Source organism: Balaenoptera borealis (assembly GCF_965194805.1).
Source record: "Balaenoptera borealis genome assembly, chromosome: 12".
Taxonomy (NCBI): domain Eukaryota; kingdom Metazoa; phylum Chordata; class Mammalia; order Artiodactyla; family Balaenopteridae; genus Balaenoptera; species Balaenoptera borealis.
The window spans coordinates 108170043-108189586 of record NC_138869.1 but is presented as its reverse complement, the minus strand read 5'-3'; the positions used below and the strand labels follow the sequence as shown (position 1 = coordinate 108189586).

The 19544-nt window shown below is 41.5% G+C and overlaps 1 protein-coding gene and 1 long non-coding RNA gene across 8 annotated transcripts in view; one reads left to right on the top strand and one right to left on the bottom strand.

Moving 5' to 3' along the window:
- GMDS (GDP-mannose 4,6-dehydratase) overlaps positions 1–19544 on the bottom strand; it is a 489935-nt gene that overhangs the window by 293988 nt on the left and 176403 nt on the right. The window lies entirely within an intron of this gene.
- Positions 3146–19544, top strand: part of LOC309607296 — a 50324-nt gene continuing 33925 nt past the window's right edge. For 2 of the 3 annotated variants that reach the window (XR_014232357.1, XR_014232358.1), the window contains exon 1: positions 14307–18620. This is a non-coding gene — a long non-coding RNA (uncharacterized lncRNA). Of the gene's footprint in view, positions 8547–14306; positions 18621–19544 lie in introns of those variants that run through there. The other variant, XR_014232359.1, reaches the window with a different exon arrangement.

The window sequence follows — 19544 nt, the reverse complement described above, 5'->3', positions numbered from 1 at the left end:
CAGCAGGACCCCCAAACACAGAGCGGCCAAAGCATTCACCGCTGCCCCGTCCGGGGGAGGACGGGAAAAAAGGCAACTCCCACCCCCACCAGCATCCCCACAGGGACCTCCACACCTGCTTTATGGAGGACTGTGCACCTGGGGAGATGCAAACGGGGGCGCGTCACTGTTCTCCCGCCACTGCCCCGACTGTGCCACGGCGGACGCCGCTCCCTGCGCAGCAGAGCTCTCGGACACACAGGGCGGGTCCTGGGACTCGCCGGCGACTTGTGACACCACCACTCCCATGTCCTCACTGCTGCTCCGAGCAGCCGGGCCACGGCTCAGGGCGCAGGGCGCGGAGGCCACGCTCCGCTCTAACCCTCCCCCAACCCAGCTCCTCTGCCTGGAGAACAGAGCCCGGCCTGGGGCAGGACCACCTCCTCCCGGGCCTGCTCAACTGCCTGTAGTACGTATCATTTCTACTTGAAAGTAATTTCACAGAATGCAGTCACGTGCCCACACCTAGCTACAGAGGGAGCTGGAAATGTAATTATTATAGAAGGCCATGTACTCAGATAAAAATTCAGAAGTCTAGCCCCAAGGAGAGAACAGAAACTGGATGACAACCAAGCTTCTCTGCCATAGCCCCCAAGCAGATTTCCAGCCAAGGAACGAGATGCCAGGCTTCCTTGGAGCTCCACCAAGTTTCCCGGCAACTCCTGTGACGCCCCTCCCCCCGAGCCAGGAAGGAGGAGAGACAGTCGCGGACCCCAGGAAGCTGGCGCTCACACCCGATGCTCTCCCCTCTTCCTGCTCCGCCTGCGCTGAAGGCTGGGGAGAGGCAGTTAAGGGGTGGAGGGAAGAAGTGCTGGGAGAGAGCAAAGCTGGTCCTGAGGCTGCTTCCTAAGCCCTGAGGAAGGAACGGGGAGAAGCCGTTGACTCTCTAAGAAGGGGAGGCTGTGCCGCACCAGGACCTCTGCTTCAGGCACAAACCACCCGTCGTGCAGAAAGAGAACAGGACCCCCTCAGCATCCCGGGCGGGGGGGGGGGTCTTCCTATTAGGGGCTGTGGCCTTCTGGTCTATTCCCAGGCAGCACACCTGGAGGGGAAGGCCCCCTTTTGGCCTGAGACCCCCCAGAGTTTATCCCCACTGACCATTTGGTGGTCGGAGGCCCCCTGCGAGAGCAAAGAGGCCCACAGCCGCTGAGGCGGGCTCTCCAGCCACCAACGCTGATTGGTTCACACCTGCCTCCATAAAAAGAACGGGTGATGGAGCGTCACAGACACGGCAGGAGGGTCAGAATCCAAACCCGGAGGGAGGGGAGCAAGCTGGGCGAGGCCAGGGAAAGGCCCTTCATCGGTACGTTCAGGGAGATCTGAGGATGCGCCACCTCAGAAGCAGGAGAAGATCTCTATGAAAAAATAGAGAACAACTAAGGACCAAGAAAGAGCACAGGAAATTAAAAACACAGCTGCTCAGCTAAGATGCTCAGTGGAGAGAAAACCAAATTGCTGATTCGAACACCAACTCAGTAATCCTCCCGAATGTACGGAAAGATGATGAGAACACAGGAGAAGCATAACCGTGACGGCCAGGGGCTCCTACAGTCACGAGGCTGAGAAGGAAAGAGCAGGAATCAGGTCCATGGAAACGTCCCTGAGGATCAAGGCCCTGAGTGCCGACCGCAGACACCCAGACCCCGGGGGGTTCCTAAACGTGAAAACAAAGAGAAAGTCGCCACGAGCCCCCCAGTAAGAGTAAGGGAGGGAAGGGAAGGAGAAAATCCAAGGGGGGCAGGGAGGGAAAGACAATTCTAAATGCTAACAGCAGTAGAGCAATAAGGGTACAAACCCGAGGGAAAGGATTATGACCCCAGAGCTGAAACAAGATGTAATATTAAATGTGAAGACAAAAGAAAACCATTTTTTTTAATGAAGAGACTTGGAAAGCACCCCAACGCATTCTTCTCGGGTAAAATATTATTTGAGGAAGTACTTCAAAAATAATCATAGTAAATAATTCAAGCAATGGGCAGCAAACTATGAAGATAATAAATCTTAATTAGCCCAAACCCTGTTTAATAATGCAGTTGTGGGATTAACTGTAATTGTTCAGAAAGACAGTAAAATAAAAAAAAGATATAGTAAAAGAATCTGACCTAGTATTTAAAATATAGATTACTTCTAAAAACCTAGGATTCAAGTAGGAAAGAGGAGATAAGCAAAAAGCATGCACAAGATTTCCTTTTATCCTTGGCAAGGATGCAGTCAGATGCAGATACTATTAAATTCTTGGAATTCATAGTTTCAAATATTCTTATGAGAAACAACCAGCCGAGTATAGTTGGAATGCAGAACTCCAAAACAGCTGGGGGTGGACTATGGCTGAAATAAAATTAAATAAATAAGACACATCAGAAACAGAAGAAAAGAAAGAGAAAGCATAACAAGTTTTAAAAAAAAAAAAAACCGAAAACATACAATACAATGGCAGGGATTGGGACAAATTACGACAAATAAATCAATAATCAAAATAGACATGAATGCCTTGAATCTTCCTATTGATACTCAAAAGTTCTTTGAGCATTTAAAAAAAATTAGATACTATTTTCAAGACACCTACTCAAAACATGAAGCAGAAAGACTGAAAACTAGGGATAAACAAATGCTAACAAAAATAAAGTAAAAGTGGTAATACTAACATCAAATAAAGTGTAATTCCAGAAAATAGCATGAATCAGGAGAAGGATATTTTATACGGTTTTTTAAAAGTAGGCTATAAAAAGAGAAAACATCGTCAACACAAAGCAACATACTAGTTTCCAAATATATAAAGTGAAAATAATTAGGAATGCAACAGAATTAGACAATACAATCATATTTGGGGGATTTCTATATGTCTGAGAATTTGAAAGATGAAGTAGTCAAAAATAAATAAATGAAGGGAGCTGGGGAGGGAGGGAGAGAGGGAGGAGGGAGTGGAGAAGTGGGAGAGGCAGGCGATCAGGACAGGACACAGGGTGTCACTGGGCAGATGGAGAGCGCAGCGCCCTGGGGTGGATGAGAGGCGGGGGGCTTGGGAGGCTGGCGGGGACCAGATGAAACAGCCCGGCGGTCAGGAGCGGTCAGGAGCGGTCAGGAGCGGTCAGGAGCGGTCAGGAGCGGCGGGGCGGGTCTCCCCTAGCAGAGGGGAGGCGCAGAGGTCTGTGCTGGGCGCACGGGACTCCCTAGGTGCACGGGGAGCGGGCGCAGAGGGAGGGGACCAGGGGACTCCCGGAAGGGGCAGTGCCCGGCTCTGCCTCTGCTTGCACAGCAATAGAGGACTCTCCAGGCCTCCAGGAACCGCGGCCGTGGGGCGGGAGCAGAGACGGCTGCTGAGCCAGCAGCGCCAGGAGCACGCGTGTCACTCGTCTTAAAGCCCCGCCAGGCCACCGCGAAGGCACAGGGTTCTAGTGAAAGGACACAACAGGGTTAGGAGGGAAAACCAGTGGTGCTTTTTGTCTATACACGTGGAAATGAAATGCTTTCCGATGGCATTAACAATTTAATATTTTGGTACAGATATTTTATGAGCAGGACAATGTATTCGTAAGTGTTTAAACCTGTTATTAAATCCTATAATGTGTGTCTCTCTCTGAGGTCCACCTGCCCCTCATCTCTGCTTGCCCCCAGCCTCACTCACTCAAGATCCCTCAAAGGCTCCCCAGAGCTGCTGAATGCACTTCAAGGAACTTCTCAAAGCCTTCCGTCCTCAGTCTCCGACTTGACTTTTCCACCTATTTCCTGCCACCGTGCCTGCGTATGCCCATGACCATCACTACAGACCCCTTTTATGGCCCACACACCAGAAGACTGTCAGTCTTTTTCTCCCTTAAAGCAGCGTCTCCTCTCCAGTCTGTATTAGTCATAACTCCCATCACAGGAACAGCTGTATAAGGAGCTACAGCTCAAAGCTGGGGCTGCAGTCATCAGCTCCTAACACAGAGCAGCAGGTGAGAGCCCGGTACCTGCTGGGACCACACACACCTCTCGCTGACCCAGCACAACAGTCAAGTCCACAGCACCTTTCATCCAGGAGGCTCCCGCGGGTCAGAGAATTGAAGGACTCACCCCGAGATCGCAGCATCAATAAGCTGGTGTGCCAGGATTCAAACTTAAATCGCACCCCACCACGTGCTTTTGTGGAACCCAGAAATCCACAACAGTGAAATTACACATAGGAGAGGTAGAGCTGATGTTCAACAAAGTCGTTCGGTCAGAAAGTACCAGAAACAGAAAAGGAGGGAGGAATCACCTGGCCTGCCTTCAGTAAGAACCCCCCTCCGCTTGACGGTTCCTCTGGGTAATTTTCCATCCACTGACCCCTCTGCTCCTTGACTCTACTTCCCACTGTCCTTCTTGGACTTGGAGCTTCTCTCCAATTGCAATTTCCCATTGCTGGTCTTGAATAGTGTTCCCTACCATTGTAACAAGGGTTGGAATTCATTTTTTCATCAACAATGTTTCATACTAAGAACGTGAATTCAATGAAGTAAGAGTTCAACGATAAGGCGATGAAACAAAATCCATGTGTTTAACAGGTTTTATCCTGAGTCTCCTCTGTTCCCGTCACTGCTCCAGGCGTGGGGACCCTGCCGTGAACGGAACGTATGAAGCCCTGGCCCTCGTGGAGCTTAGATTCAGGTGAGGGGGTGGACAGAGCACATTCAGTGTGTCCGGTGGTCACAGTAACAGACGATGCTTCACAGAACAGCACGCTGACCACAGCCAGGCATCATTCTAGAAGCTTTGCTGTGTGAACTCAGCTGCTCCCTGTGAAGACTCTATGAAGGTGGCAGTTCCAGCCCTAAGTTACATACAAGGCAACTGGCACAGAGAGGTTGAGTTATTTGCCCCACGTCCCAGCACGCTGATGAACAGCAGAGCCGGGGGTCAAGCTCAGGCGCTGTGGCTCCGAGACTGTGCCCTGCACAGCACAACCCTGACCCTGCAAGGCCAGGAGGACACAGTGGCCAGGGAGGCCTGCAAGGTGGCATCCCTGGAGCGGAGACCTCAAAGCCATGAGAAAACGGGCCACACGAAGATCTGGGGAAAGAACGCTTCGCCTGGAGGGGACAGAAGCACCAAGGCTTTGGCGAGTCGCGGTCGCAGCGGAGAAGTTAACGTAGACGAGTGAACACGGAGGGGCCTGATGGAAACCAGGTGCATGCGGCAGGGGCCAGCGCGGTCACAGAAGAAGGTCGCCCCTCCCAATTTTGCTAGACAACACTACCACGTGACATAGTTTACACTGACATTCTGTTCTGTAGCCATAATTCACACAGCTGGTCAGACTTACTTTTTTTTAAACCAGCAGCTTTATTAAAATAAAATCCGCATTCATAATTTGAGATATAATTCACAATTCTGCATTTTAAATGTATGATTCCATGGCTTTTAGTATATTCTCAGATATGGGCGACTATTGCCACCGTCAATTTTAGAACATTTTAGCGATCTCAAAAGAAACCGTACCCACTATCAGTCCCCTCCCTAAAACCACTCTCCCCACCTTAAACAACCACTAATCCATTTTACCTCACTGTTGTCTATTTTGGATATTTCATGTAAATGTGGTCTTTTGTGATTTGCTTCCTTTACTTAGCGTAATGTTTACAAGGTTCATCCACGTTACAGAACTGTCAGTACTTCATCATCCCATCTTATGGCCAAATAATATTCCACTGTATGCGTATATCACATTTTGTTTATCCATTCACCAGCTGGAAATATTTGGATTGATTCTACCTTTTGGCAACTGTAACTGATGCTGCTATCAACACTCTTGCACAAGGTTTTGTGTGGACATATGTTTTCATTTCTCTTGCGTTGACACGTAGGAGTGGAACTGCTGGAGGGTATGGTAACAGTAGGCTTACCCACTGGAGGAGTTGCAGACTCTTTCCAACGTGGCCACACCATTTTACATCCCATCTGTGCTGTATGAGGGCTCCAGCTTCCAACTTCTGCACCAACACTCATCATTATCGGGCTTCTGGATTGCAGACATCCTAACGCGCATACAGTGTTATCTCACTGTGGTTTTGATTTTCATTTCCCTGATGACTAATGATGCGGAGCGTCTTCTCATGTGCTTATTGGCCATTTGTGTATCTTTTTTGGAGAAATATCTATTCAGATCCTTTGCCCAGTTTTTAATTGGGTTATCTGTGTTTTTATTATTGAGTTCTAAGAGTTTTTATGTTTTCTAGATATATATTCCATATCAGATACATGATCTGCAAATATTTCCTCCAATTATGTGAGTTTCTGTTCACTTTCTTGAAGGCATCCTTTGAAGCACAAAATTTTTAATTCTGATGAAGTCCAATTTATCTATTTTTTCTTTCGCTACTTGTGCTGCTTTTGGTGTCAGACCTAAATATCCATTGACAAATTCAAGGTTATGAAGGTTTACTCCTATGTTTTCTTCTAAGAGTTTTATAGTTTTCACTTTTACATTTAGGTATTTGAAATTGACAAGCTGATTCTAAAATTTATATGAAGTTACAAAGGATCGAGAAAAGTTAAAACAATCTTGAAAAAGAACAAAGTTGGAGCATTCACACTCCCCAAATTCTAAATTTACAAGCAACAGTAACCAAGAAAATGCTGTATTGGCATAAGGATAGACATATAAATAAATGGAATGAAATCTAGAGTCCAGAAATAAACGCAGGGGTCTATGTTCAACTAACTTTCAACAGGGATGCCAAGACCGTTCAAAGGGGAAAGAACAGTCTTTTCAACAAATGATGCTGAGACAACTAGATAACCACATGCACAAGAATGAAATCGGACCCTTATCTCACACCACATACAAAACAAGTCAAAATGGATCAAAGACCTAAATGTAGTAGCCTTAGTTTTATAGTTAAATTGATTCATTCTTTACCACCAACTTATTTTACTATGGTTTCACCATTCCAATATTCTTTTTTGATTCATCAATTTTTTGGTCAAACTGTATTCTCAAATGGTTTTCCAAGGAGTGCCTAGGTGCTATATAACCCATCTTCTGTTTAAAATTTGTTTTTAAAAGTCTGTCTAAAAAATAATCTTAAAGGGAAAACTGGATTTATAAACTATAAACAAAAGTTAGGTATCAGTTGGTGACAAACATCATGGAGATAAGGCAGGATGGATGAGGGATATACTTAGAGATTGAATTTTAAATGGAAACATACTGTCAAAAAGTTGTTCCCACTTCAATGTTTTTCATAATCTTTCTTTCTTTCACCTCAGAGGGTTCTTTTGGAGCTAATGCTGAATAAAATGAAAAAGCATTAATCTGAAGATTAACAGTTCTTTCAATGTCACTATTATTTATTCCTTAAACTGAAAATATCTTGTTATGAAATCCTACCCTCTACTAAGATGAGGGACTTAAATGTTGAAGACAGTTTGAAGCCATACAGCTCTGTTTCATAATAGGTTCAAAGAACCTCAGAAACAGACATAAGAGACTTATGACCCCAATGTCTACACGAGGAAAAGTTTTAAATGCTCTAGCAGAAATCCCAAGTATGACACGTAAAGAACGCACCTGGATTCAACAGCTACGTGGTGAGTGCCTGGCACCTTCAAAGCACTGTCCCTAAAAAGGAATCCAAACTCAATGGAGTATTCCTGTCTTCACAGATTAGATGATATTTTGAAATAATGCCAGAAAAATCTATTAATCTTGCCTGGTTATGGAAAAGCTCTTGATGTGCAGGTTATTTTGAAAAGATGGAATTTTTTTGGAACATGCTTTCTAACTAAAAAAAGTCATGAAAAAAATAAGAATACATCTAACATGCAGGGTCTCTGTCGGAATATGTAGAATCTTGGCCAACATAAGACCATCTTCTACAATAGTTTGATAATAAAGTGCATGCTTCCTAAGCTAACATACTTGTAAAGGAGTATCAGAATGAAAATCAGAGCCCATCCATGGGATGACTGACCGCTTAGCCATAATTCATCTCTGCAAAGAGAAAGCCACGATGCTAATGTTGTTGCTCTCAGATGGTGATGATGATACCATTTATTTCTGTGGCTGCATCAGGACCCCACAGAGGTTTTAGGTATTATCTTATTAATATCCCTTACAGCTCTTTGAGGTACGGAGAGAACACATATTATTTCAATTCTGCAAATTGGGAAAATATAAATAAAATACTTTACTTAAAATTCCAGGGAGCCCAAGCACTGTCAAGCTAAATGACCAGCAAGGATTCTGCTCACCAAGCCATAAATTTAGAATGCACTTGTCACTTATACCCCGCCTGTTCTCCAAAGAATCTGCAACAAAAAGCAAAACAAAAATTTCCAAGTGGCAACAGCAGCAAATTCCAAGGGCACTTCTTAGAGTAAGACCGGCCAGGAATGAGGAGCTACAACAGGAACTAACATTTTCCTCAATTATAATAGTACAGTCAAATTGGAATACAATAGCATTTAGCACGTTCTTGAATTTTGAAACCTGCCTTGCAATACGAAGGGATAAAATCATCTCAGGACTAAACTGACACCTTGCGAAGGTAAGAGAAAACACAGCCCCGGATTAGGGCCAGAGCCATTATTTTAAGCTGCAACTGCACCCAAATCCTGTTTACTATGACTCCCTTTCCAATGCTACGTTTGCCCAAGATTATTTTGCCCTAAATTTCTGGTAAAGAGCTAATGTAGGTATTTACATTTTGACAATGAGACATCTATAGCACATGTGAAATTAAGACCTGATGATACATTCACGGGATGCCCTGTACTATATACCATGGAATTAAATCTCCTGTGGTTACAAGTCAGCTGGGGACAAAAAGGCCCTTCTCTAAAGAGCGCAAAGCATTCAGAAGTCACTGAAATAAACATTCACCTGGGTGTATATCTCTACATTTTAAACTATTTATTAGCCCTTTTTAGAGAACGATGCCAAAAGGCTACAGGGCAACCTTTAGAGAACAACAATTTAAAAAGGATTTATTAGTCGTACCACACCTACTGCCAAAAGGGGCAGAGGTACATGTAAAGCAGCAAAATTCTCAAAGCACTTTTTCTGGGTACAGGGCTCAGCAGGAAGCAGGAGCAAGGGAGGTCATGGAGAAGCCACTTTTCATTCTCCCTTGGTTACAACTTCAGAACAACTCAAAACTTGTCATTTAGCAACTTACTATAATATTAACTAATTTTAAAAATTAAAGTTTTTTTTCATCTTAAGTTCTTCCAAATGAAAAAGATATGCTGGGGAGTTCTGACAGCCTATGAGCTGCTAGACACAGACGACTTGATACAAAGACCCCACCCTCTGGGGTTGGTCGGATATTGTCATTGACTGAGGCTTTCTGAACTATCACTGGGCCTCACAGCTGCTACTGAAGCTCTAGACTTCTGGTACTGTGAGTCAGGATGCAGGAAAAGAACTCCTGAACACTCCATCCACTTACATTTCTTACAATTGTACGGGGAGAGGTTAGGACTAATGGAAATAAGGGCTGTGGGATAAAATACCAAGGAATACAAAGACAGACCCTGATTTTCAGCAAGTTTTAAATGGGTTTCTGGTGTTTGGATTTAATACTGCTCTTTAGAAAATTATTTGAGCTAATGTTTGACATTAGCTGCTGAAAACTGTCTATAAAACACAGCAACTAGAATTAAACTAATAAAATCTTACCCAGTATCAATCCATAGATTTAATCACTAGATAAGGGTGATTTGAAATGAGTATAGATAGTTTATAAGTGAGAGCCTCTAAAGGACTTAAGAAGTACTTACGGGTACTTATAAACAAAGTCCTGCTTTAAGTAGTTTGAACATTCTTGCTAAAATCTTGTTTGCACTATTAGTTTGCTTAGTGGAACCTTTTTTCAGAGACTGTTACGGTGCGTTTTAATAAGGCTGTGTCTGGAATTGCTCAAATCCTAACTCAATGGGGCCTGGATTAATAAGGTTTTAAATTACCTCAGAACACAAGGCCGTGTGCAAGATGTTAAGTATCACCAGGGTTCCGGAGGTTCAACCGTATGGTCCACCTTCAGAGCAAGAAAACTGTCAGTCCTCCAGGGATAATTTACCCCAGAGAAAACAACTGCCCTCTATGATTTCAACTCTGGAAAGGAATCACGTGGCTTGGAGTGGACAGACACAGGGTTCACACCCTAAATCAGCTGGCATCTTAACATGTGAACTCAAGTGTAACAGTTTTCACTTCTGTCAGCTTATTCCCCATCAGAAAATGCGGGGAGACTGAGGAAGCCTCAATCCCACAGCCCATTCCTCAACTCAGTCTATCAGGACCAACGCCTCACCTTCTTGATCTTCCATTAATGCATTTAAAACCCAACCATCTGTCTTCTCCATTCCAAACCCAGAGTGTTCAAACTCACGGAAAAAATCACAGAGACAGACCGATCGGCCCACATACAGCTTCCAAACTCACGGGATCCCTACCACTCAGCAAGCCTTTGGAATGCGTATCCCTCAATGACACTGTTCCGTGTGCCTTAAAACTCACTCCTTTCCTTGGTTTCCAAACACTATCAACTCCTAATTCTTCTACTTCTCTCATCACTCTTCACCAGGCCCTTGTCACCCAGGACACCCTTGACTCTCAGCGTTCCCAAAGACCAGCTTTAATCCCCATAGAACTCACTCCATCAGACCGAAACACTAATCACCTCTAAATCCTCATCTCTAACTCGACCTTCTGAGCTCCAGAAAAGCACGTCCAGCTGCCGCTAGGACAGCTTTGCCTGGACAGCACCCCCCCTCCCCAGCACCCTCGCCCAGTTGCACCGGCAGAAATGCAGAAATCATCCAATCTTTTGGTTTCGGGGTGAAGGAGAAGAACTGGGTTCTGAATCTTTGTTCACAGCAGTTCGTTTTTAACAACTGCCTCAAAATAGGTTTTTATTTATTAATAGGTAAACCTAAAAATGAATATTTTACATATTGTTTTTGTTCTGTCTTATGTATATTCTCTATATTAACTAAAAACACACTTTTCAACATCATTCTACTAAGTCTGCCCACCAATAATTTTTCACCACCTTTTCCATTCTGTAACCAAAAAGCTAGCAAAGTATTTAACTTTCCCCCCAAATAAATCAATCATCACAAAATTACTTTACATCAATTTGACCTTTAAATTCATTTACATGAATCCAAAGTGCATAAAGTTTTCAATCACAGTGTTCAAAGCAGTTAGGGGAGCAATTTCCAAGGCATATTGCAAATATTTTGCCCTCAAATGTAGAAGTGTTTTGAGTAATATACTTAGTGTAAGCTCTAAGTAAGAGGAGAACACCAATCTGCTGTAATGTAATTTCTTGTCTTATAATTTTTCCTAGAGGTAGATACAAAGTGACCAGAAAGAGAGTTTCATATAGAGTAGTCTTTGTACTCTTTAAAATATAATAGAAAATAACGAATTACTTTAAAAACACCTAGACTGATGTGAGCAAGTTTTGATGGGGTGGAATCACTGTGTGAAAGCCTCATCCTTCGACAGCTTCAAGGTATGAAATTCGGTGTCTCCGATTCCCTCGTCGGAGCACTCATCCCAGGAAACCACACCCTCAAGGTTTCTTTTTATTTTTTGTGGCAAATAAAAAGCATGCAGCTCACTGAAGGAACACCGGACCAAAAGCAAATGATACCATTATATAATGCACCATGAGCTTTCCCCTAATTTAAAAAAAAAAATGATATTCTTTTACAATTCTAAGCATATGCACCTCCAGAGAACATTATCTTCCTGGTTATTTATAATGAAAAATTCTATGAGAAATTTACCCTTTAGGTTAATTAATGTTCTCTTGCTACTTCTCATCTTTTCATTCACATTCTCTTGAATGTGAGATTATATAGCTTAGTACTCTGTTTACTCATTATGTTCTCAAATTTACTCGGTTTTCTCATAAAAGGACCTAAACTTTTCATTTCTTGGTGTTTGAAGTTTAAAGCCATCTGCACTGTTGAAAACATCCTCTAGGTCTTCAAAGTTAAATTGATGACATTTTAGAGGAAAAAATTGTTCAAATAACTGTAGGATTCTCAGGAAAGCAGTTAATTCAGCTGTGCAAATGGGTATATTCTCATTTCTTGTGTACCTGGTTACAAAAATCTTTTCTGGTTCATCTGTAAATGAAATATCAAAACTTAAATGCTTCTTACCATATTTGATAAAGAAAGTATACTGTGGCTTCATTTTATTATTTTGTTTAATTTCAGAATATTTTAAAAATTATAATTTCTACCCCATTTACTTCTGAAATACAAACTCCAACATTTGGAATTCACACCCTATTTACATTTAAAAATGCTTTAGAAATAAAAGGTAATAACTAAATAGAAACCACATCATCCTTCCTCATTGTTTGATTAAGAGGATGTAAATCAGCTCTTCATCAGGCAGAAACATTTTCCTGGCACTAAATCTCAGAGGAAGACTATTGTCAACATCATTTTTACTGAATACAGAAGATTCTTATTTGCTTTTTCTATTCATTCTTCATTAAAAATTAAAGTACAGTTTGCTTTGTAACTATTTACACCCATACTTCTCACACTTACTTATGACACGGTCCTTCTTCAACGCTTGTGGGGTCGATATGTTATGGGATGGACTCAAAAACGCTCCTCCCGGCCACATCTGTCAAACAATGCTCAGCTCATCTACTCCTGACAAGAGCTCTGTAACTAACAGTTCACTTCTGAGCTTGCGGATAAGTGAACGACACGCTCATATTCTACACTGCTGGACAAAAAGAGAAGCATATCTTACAGACACTGGACTAAAAATTAAGAAACTTAGCTTACTTTTTCCTCAAGGTACATCTGTAGGTCATGATATTAGAAAAAAGGCTAAAATATTTTAGATCTTGAATAAGTCTTAGACCAACTAGTGTTTCCTGCTCTTCCCATGAACCCTGCCAAAGTCCTCCTGCTCCCAAAATGGTCTCGGGATGTGCTCCAAGGCAGACACACCGAGTCTCTCCGTCCACGGCGCTCAGCTTAGCTTGGCAGACACCCTCACAGGCCACTCATTTTCTGGTTTGTGTGTCAGCTCCTGCTTTCTATCTCATCTGCTTCACCAGAAAAACAAGTTGCTGGATTGGTAACTGAGTTTATAAAAATGAAAACAGGAAGCGAGGTGAAAGTGCTGGCTTACTATTTTTTTTTTAATTTTTTAAAAATTTATTTATTTAATTTGTTTTTGTCTGTGTTGGGTCTTCGTTGCCGCGTGCGGGCTTCTCTAGTTGCGGCGAGCGGGGGCTACTCTTCGTTGCGGTGCGTGGGCTTCTCATTGCGGTGGCTTCTCTTGTTGCAGAGCACGGGCTCTAGGCGCGTGGGCTTCAGTAGTTGCGGCATGCGGGCTCAGTAGTTGTGGCTCACGGGCTCTAGAGCGCAGGCTCAGTAGTTGTGGCGCACGGGCTTAGTTGCTCCGCGGCATGTGGGATCTTCCCGGACCAGGGCTCGAACCCGTGTCCCCTGCATTGGCAGGCGAATTCTTAACCACTGTGCCACCAGGGAATCCCCAGAAGTGTTGGCTTACTATTCTTATCTTATATTCAGTATTTCATTTAACCTTTATAACAATCCAAAGAAATGGGTATTATTTTCTAATTTAATGAATAAGTTTGTATCTAGTTCCGCTTCTTGATGGACCCTGTCACACTTGAGAACACATTTTGGGTCTTCTGTTCCCAGACTAATTCCCCACGTGGACGTTCAAATACGCTGAAGGCTCTCCACTCTGTATCTGCTGACACTCAGGCAATGAAACCATTAGTGAGAAGCGGCCGGCCCACCTCTCCGCAGGGAAAAAGTGCTCCTTAGGTGGCTTCATGTGTATACGCCTCCCACGTCCTACACTAGACCTGTGAAAGTAGCAACTTGAGGGGTGGGGAGCATTACCTTTAGATGTGCAATGAGATTTAGGAACCAGTGGTTTGGAAGACTGTACTTCAGAGATCTTAGGACCCATAGCTAACTGCTGGCAAAGCCAGAATAGGATCCAAGACTCCCAACTTGAAGCCCTGGGCACTTTCCACAAGGCCACAGAGACAAGGTTTTTAAAAGGCAGGGAACCTGTTCCACAAACACATTAGGTCTGAGCCCGGGGAAACCTTTCAGCCATGTCTGTATCATTCGTTTTAAACAGAATTCCCAGAGCCTGTTATGTTGATAGCTAAGAGAGCTCATTAATCACCTAAAAGCTGGGGTCTGGGTAAACATACAAGTTGAATAATAGATGGCATTTTTCCCCCCTCAAGTGTCTGCTTTTCCACCTTTAACTTTTTTATAGAATTTGTTTTTAAAAAACTATTTCGTTCTGCTTTCCATAGTGACTTTAACATCATCTCTGCTACAAAAACCAGCAGGTCTAGAAAATACATCATGGATATATATATATATCATAGATAATACAGATATATATATAGATATAGATAGATAGATGGATAGATAATCATGGGTGCATATAAACACAGAACATCACAATTTAACACAAGAAGGTAATCAACAGACTCCAAGGACAAATAAGATACAGAAAAAAAGTCTGTGTCACCTCAGTGGGGTTTTCAAAACGTCCTGAATGATTTTAAGAAACATACTGAAGGTATATTCATTCTATTAAGAGATGAGGTGAAGGTAAATATATGCATTAATCAGGGCCTGCAGTAGAAGAAAATCATGACCAGGACATTTCAAATCGGAATAATTACTGGCCCACATCCAAGTAAGTGACATCACACAGACATCAAATAGAAAGAGGGGTGTCTGCCACTGAGTATGGGAAGTTTTGTCTCTTGAAATAACATGACAAAAGTTATTTTTCTATCTTTCATATTTCAAGAAAAGGAGACATAACTCACAACTATGGAAGGTTCAGGGGAATTTTTGGCTCTAATTTTCCAAAAGGATTTTGAATTTTTGTCTTCTTGAAAAAAGAATGATCAATGAAGGAAATAGGCCCCATAATGGGGCTTGAAAGGCAGAAGAAAAAGAAACTCTACCCAAAGCCTCTTCTCTTTTAGTAGAAGTGTCAACTCTGAACCAAGTAAAGGGACCCTAAAGAAAGAAAGAAAGAAAGCAGTGGAGAGAAGAAAGGTAGGAGAAGAGGGAAAAAACAAAAATATAATAAAAGGGATTTTAAAAGAACCATAAATTAAGCCTGAAAGTCTTGGATTTTATTCAAAGGACACTGAAGTTCTTGTAAAAGGCACTGACACATTCAAAGCAGCGGACACAGGTCAAGGGGGGATAAAGCAGGTCTAGGAGAAGGATAAATCTAGCAGTGAAAATTCAATCTGTACCAAAAAATCAGAGATGAAAAAGATGAAAATTGGTGAAGAAAAGATACTACAAATGGAAAGGGAAAATAAATATTAAAATATGATCAAAGTTAACTAATCTCAATTAGGAATGGAAAATGAAGAAAGCTGTCTTCATACCTTAATCAGCAAAATTCCACAAAGAATCAAAAAATATGTTATGCTACTCATCAAAAGACATCATTTAAGATGAACACAGCCTCAATGGCTAAAGGAAAAATATTAAATGGTCTAATATACATGTAATTAAAATACAGGCAAACATCTCTAGATACCATAGCTGAAATCATCATAATTTAATGAAGAACCATAATTTGAATCCTTCAGATCCAAGAAACCTGATGAACCCCAAGAAGGATAAACACTTACAAAACTACAAAGCTTAGGACACACTATAATGAAATTACTGTAAACTAGTGATATAGAGAAAATGTTAAAAGCAGAAGAAAAAAGATCTACCAGGAAACAAAGACAAAAATGACTGGAGATTACTTGTCAGATGATATAAAACAGAGTACAAAGGAAGGAAGATTTTAAAAGTGCTGAAAGTTACTGGAATTCTATGCCCAATAAAAAGTAACTGTCAAAAAAGAAGGTGGAATAAAGCATTTGTTTCAGAAAAAACAGTAGCTGAGAAAATTTATTGAGAGCAGACAGGTACTTCATAAAATGTAACTGGAAGTTCTTCAAGTTGAACAAAAACTACATCAAATGGAAATTTGCATCTCTGCAAAGAACTGAAGAATGTCAAAAATAATAAAGATACAGGTAAATAAGACTTTTTTACTCTTTTAAAAATTTCTTTAAAGTTGTTTAAACCAAAAATAACAATATATTGTAAGGTTAAAAAGATATGTGAAAAGAAAATCTATGAAAATAACTATAGCACAAAAACCAGGATGAGAAAATGGAAGTATACTGTTGTCAGCTTCTTACATTACATGGGAAGTGGTCTAATACCACCTAAAAGTACAGGTAGCGAATGATAAGAAAAAAGCGCTAGAGCAGTCACTAAAAAATTTAAACAAAGATGTACAGTACAGACAAATAGGATGGAAAGTTGATTGTTTAAATGTTTTAAAATACCCAATTCAACCCAAATAAAGCAAAAAAAGATAAGGCCAAGAACACGTGACAAATAAAAAACAAAAGATTAAACTATAGCACTCACACCTCACCATAAAGATATACAGATGGCAAATAAGCATATGAAAAGATGCTCCACGTGTTACCAAGGAAATGCAAATTACAACAAGGAGACACCACCACAGGCCTATAGAATGACCCAGACTACAACAGTGACAACGCCAAATGCTGGTGAAGATGTGAAGTGACTGGAATTCTCATTCACTGCTGGTGGTGTAGTAATATCAGAGATAAAATACAGAGTACTAAGCAGCAAGACTTAGAAACTAAACTAATAGAGAAATCTTAATTTTTAATAATTTCTCAGTTCTACTCTTTAAATTAGGTTTGCTGGAATGCTTCCAATTTTTTAAAATTTATTTTTAGGGAGGCAGAGTTTTAGCTTAACTTCATAAAAATATTAAAATAACTATAGATAACATTTTGCAATGCCTTAATAATCATGAGAAAAGACTACAATGAACACAGATGTATACATTTTTTTAAAAATCAAAATCATCATAGAACCCCATAACGGGAAACACTCAAAAAAACTGAAATTCAATGGGGGGAATCACTAGTACTTAATGTAAGTGAAGAAGAGCGACTGTTTTAATAGCTACAATAAATGCCTAAAAAGAAAATTTGTAAAATTAGGAGGATGACAGAATTATCTGAAAATAACACATCTACTTGCATAGGAAGGCATTTGCTTGAACCACACATAGATTCGTTTTCCTTAAATCAGAGACGGAATGTTACTTTAAAAAATGTAAAGCCTGAAACTGTGCTTATCTACGATGCATATCTGGAAAAATAAAACAAATGTAGAAGGTTCTTAAAAATCATTTTCCTCTGAATGTCTTCAGCTCCTGTGCCCCCAGTTGAGACGGTCGGTCTTGTGCTTCCTCTCTGGCCTGCCGTCGCTGGTGCGTTTGGCTTTAATCAGGTGCCGGGCAGGAACTCCACACCCCGCTGCCTCTCTCTGATGAGGAGGGTCAAATTCTACAAACTGGCGGGTTCTGCTTTTAGTGACTCTATTTGATGAATCATTTGCTTTTAAGTATTTGAAAAGGGCATCAGTGAAGCAGTAGCCCCCCTTGTTGCTATTTTCCGGTCTATTTATAACCAGACACTCCAAGGAGCCCGATGCTGACCCTCTTTACCTACTAAACCTAAAATTTAGGAAGAAGAACGGATAAACCGCCTAACATTGAAATAACAGTCGTGATCAAAGCTGAGGTACTTGTTGTAGAGGTCTTAGGACCATTAATATTAAATTAGCACACTAAGAGACCAAGGTGCCCTCTTCTAACAACCAAGAGAGATAAAATGAGTACTTAAAGGCTGAGCACAGAAACTCAAGGATTCAGTCTCTAGAAACAGTAAATACAGAATTAAAGACATAAAAAGAGAAAAAGAGCCAAAAATTAATATAATAAGCAAAATATTTATGACTCAGTCTCCAGATCTTGTCTGAACGGATTCCTAAAGCTCTCGTCCAGGTGTAGGATATTACAGGTACTAGCATCTTGGAGTGGCGGGACGTAGCGGTCCCATCCACTGACGACCAAGTTCCAAACAAGCTCCCATCCCACACATGCACGGCGACAGCTCCCCACCAGGCCACGCACAGCCCGCTCTCTCCAGCTGCAGCCAGCCTGCAAGGTGACACTAAGGAGGCATGTGCCCCCAGCGGGGAGGGTGGCAAGGAGCCGGGCTTCCTCAGCTGTACCGCTTTGATTCCGAGGTTACTACAAAAGGGCAGAGTCTCATTAACACTCGGCCAACTGTCTCTCAACATCATTAAAATGCTAACGCAGCAGGCCAGCCGTCAAATGGCCTTGGTGTTATCCTATGAAGCCAAAGGATGAGAAAAGCTGGACTTGAGGACCAGGGAATGCTTTCCACTGAAACCTGAATTTCGTATCTTTTTTATGACCGACAGGCTCCCTACACCTAGCAAGGCAACGGAGCATGGAACAGCACAGACGACACATGTGAGTTACACCAAAACCAGCAATACGTAGTGCCAAAGAGATGGGGGACAGGGTCTAAAGAAACCAGAGTGGAGCAAAAAACTTTTTTAATTTCTTGGGGCGAGGCGGGGGTCTGAAGAAGAACAGAACCAAAAGATGAGCTGGAGTATGAAAGGTAAGAAAGGTGTGAAATGTAAATGAGTATGAAATGTAAATGAGTGGATGTTTGACACGTGCATAGAAAGAGCAGCTCCTGATCCCTAACTGGCAGCAACTCATGTTCTGAAAACCAAGGGATGATTTTGTAGCATTCTTCTGGTATCTCTTTACATCTGTGAGGTTCATAAGGTAAAAAGAAGTATGGTGATGCTACACATTATTCAAAATATCACAGAGATGCCATCATTTTTAAAAGTTAAACTTTAAAAGGAGGGGGAAAATCACAAATGAAATCAATTGTTAAATCTTCTAGTAATTATGCAGATTACAAAAATGAAAATCACCACCACATGTAACACAGTACGATGCTGAGCTTCTTAGAAACACAATATGTGTTATTATGTATATACCACAGGTGCACAAAACACTTTAGACTGCAATGTGTATCTTTGAATTTCACTGTCTATTTGACTATACATGAGAACAGCATTCCTAAAAAAGATAAGGTTTTGCTTTACATATATGTAAGTAATTTGGAAATCAGTCAATTAGAACATTCCAGGCAAACAATTTTGAAGCTTTAGAACACACTAAGAAAACCCCCCTAAAACTCTAATCAGCTTTCCTTCTGAAGAATAATAAAACTGTTCAGTTACTTGTCTTTTAAGAAACTGGGTGTTCTCAACACATAATTAAGAATTTTTTAAATTATTTATAATTAACTTCTATAATTTATTTCCTTAAATACACAGATCCTGGGCCTACTTAGCAAGCCATGTCAGGCAATATTGAGGTAGGTCCTAGAATCTAGGTGAATGACTGGCAAACTGTATTCCCAGAGGCGTTTCAGGCAATTTTCAAATAGCCAACTTGAATTTCATTTTAAATTATTTTGAAAACTATACTCATGTAAACTACATTAACATTCAAAATAGTGGCA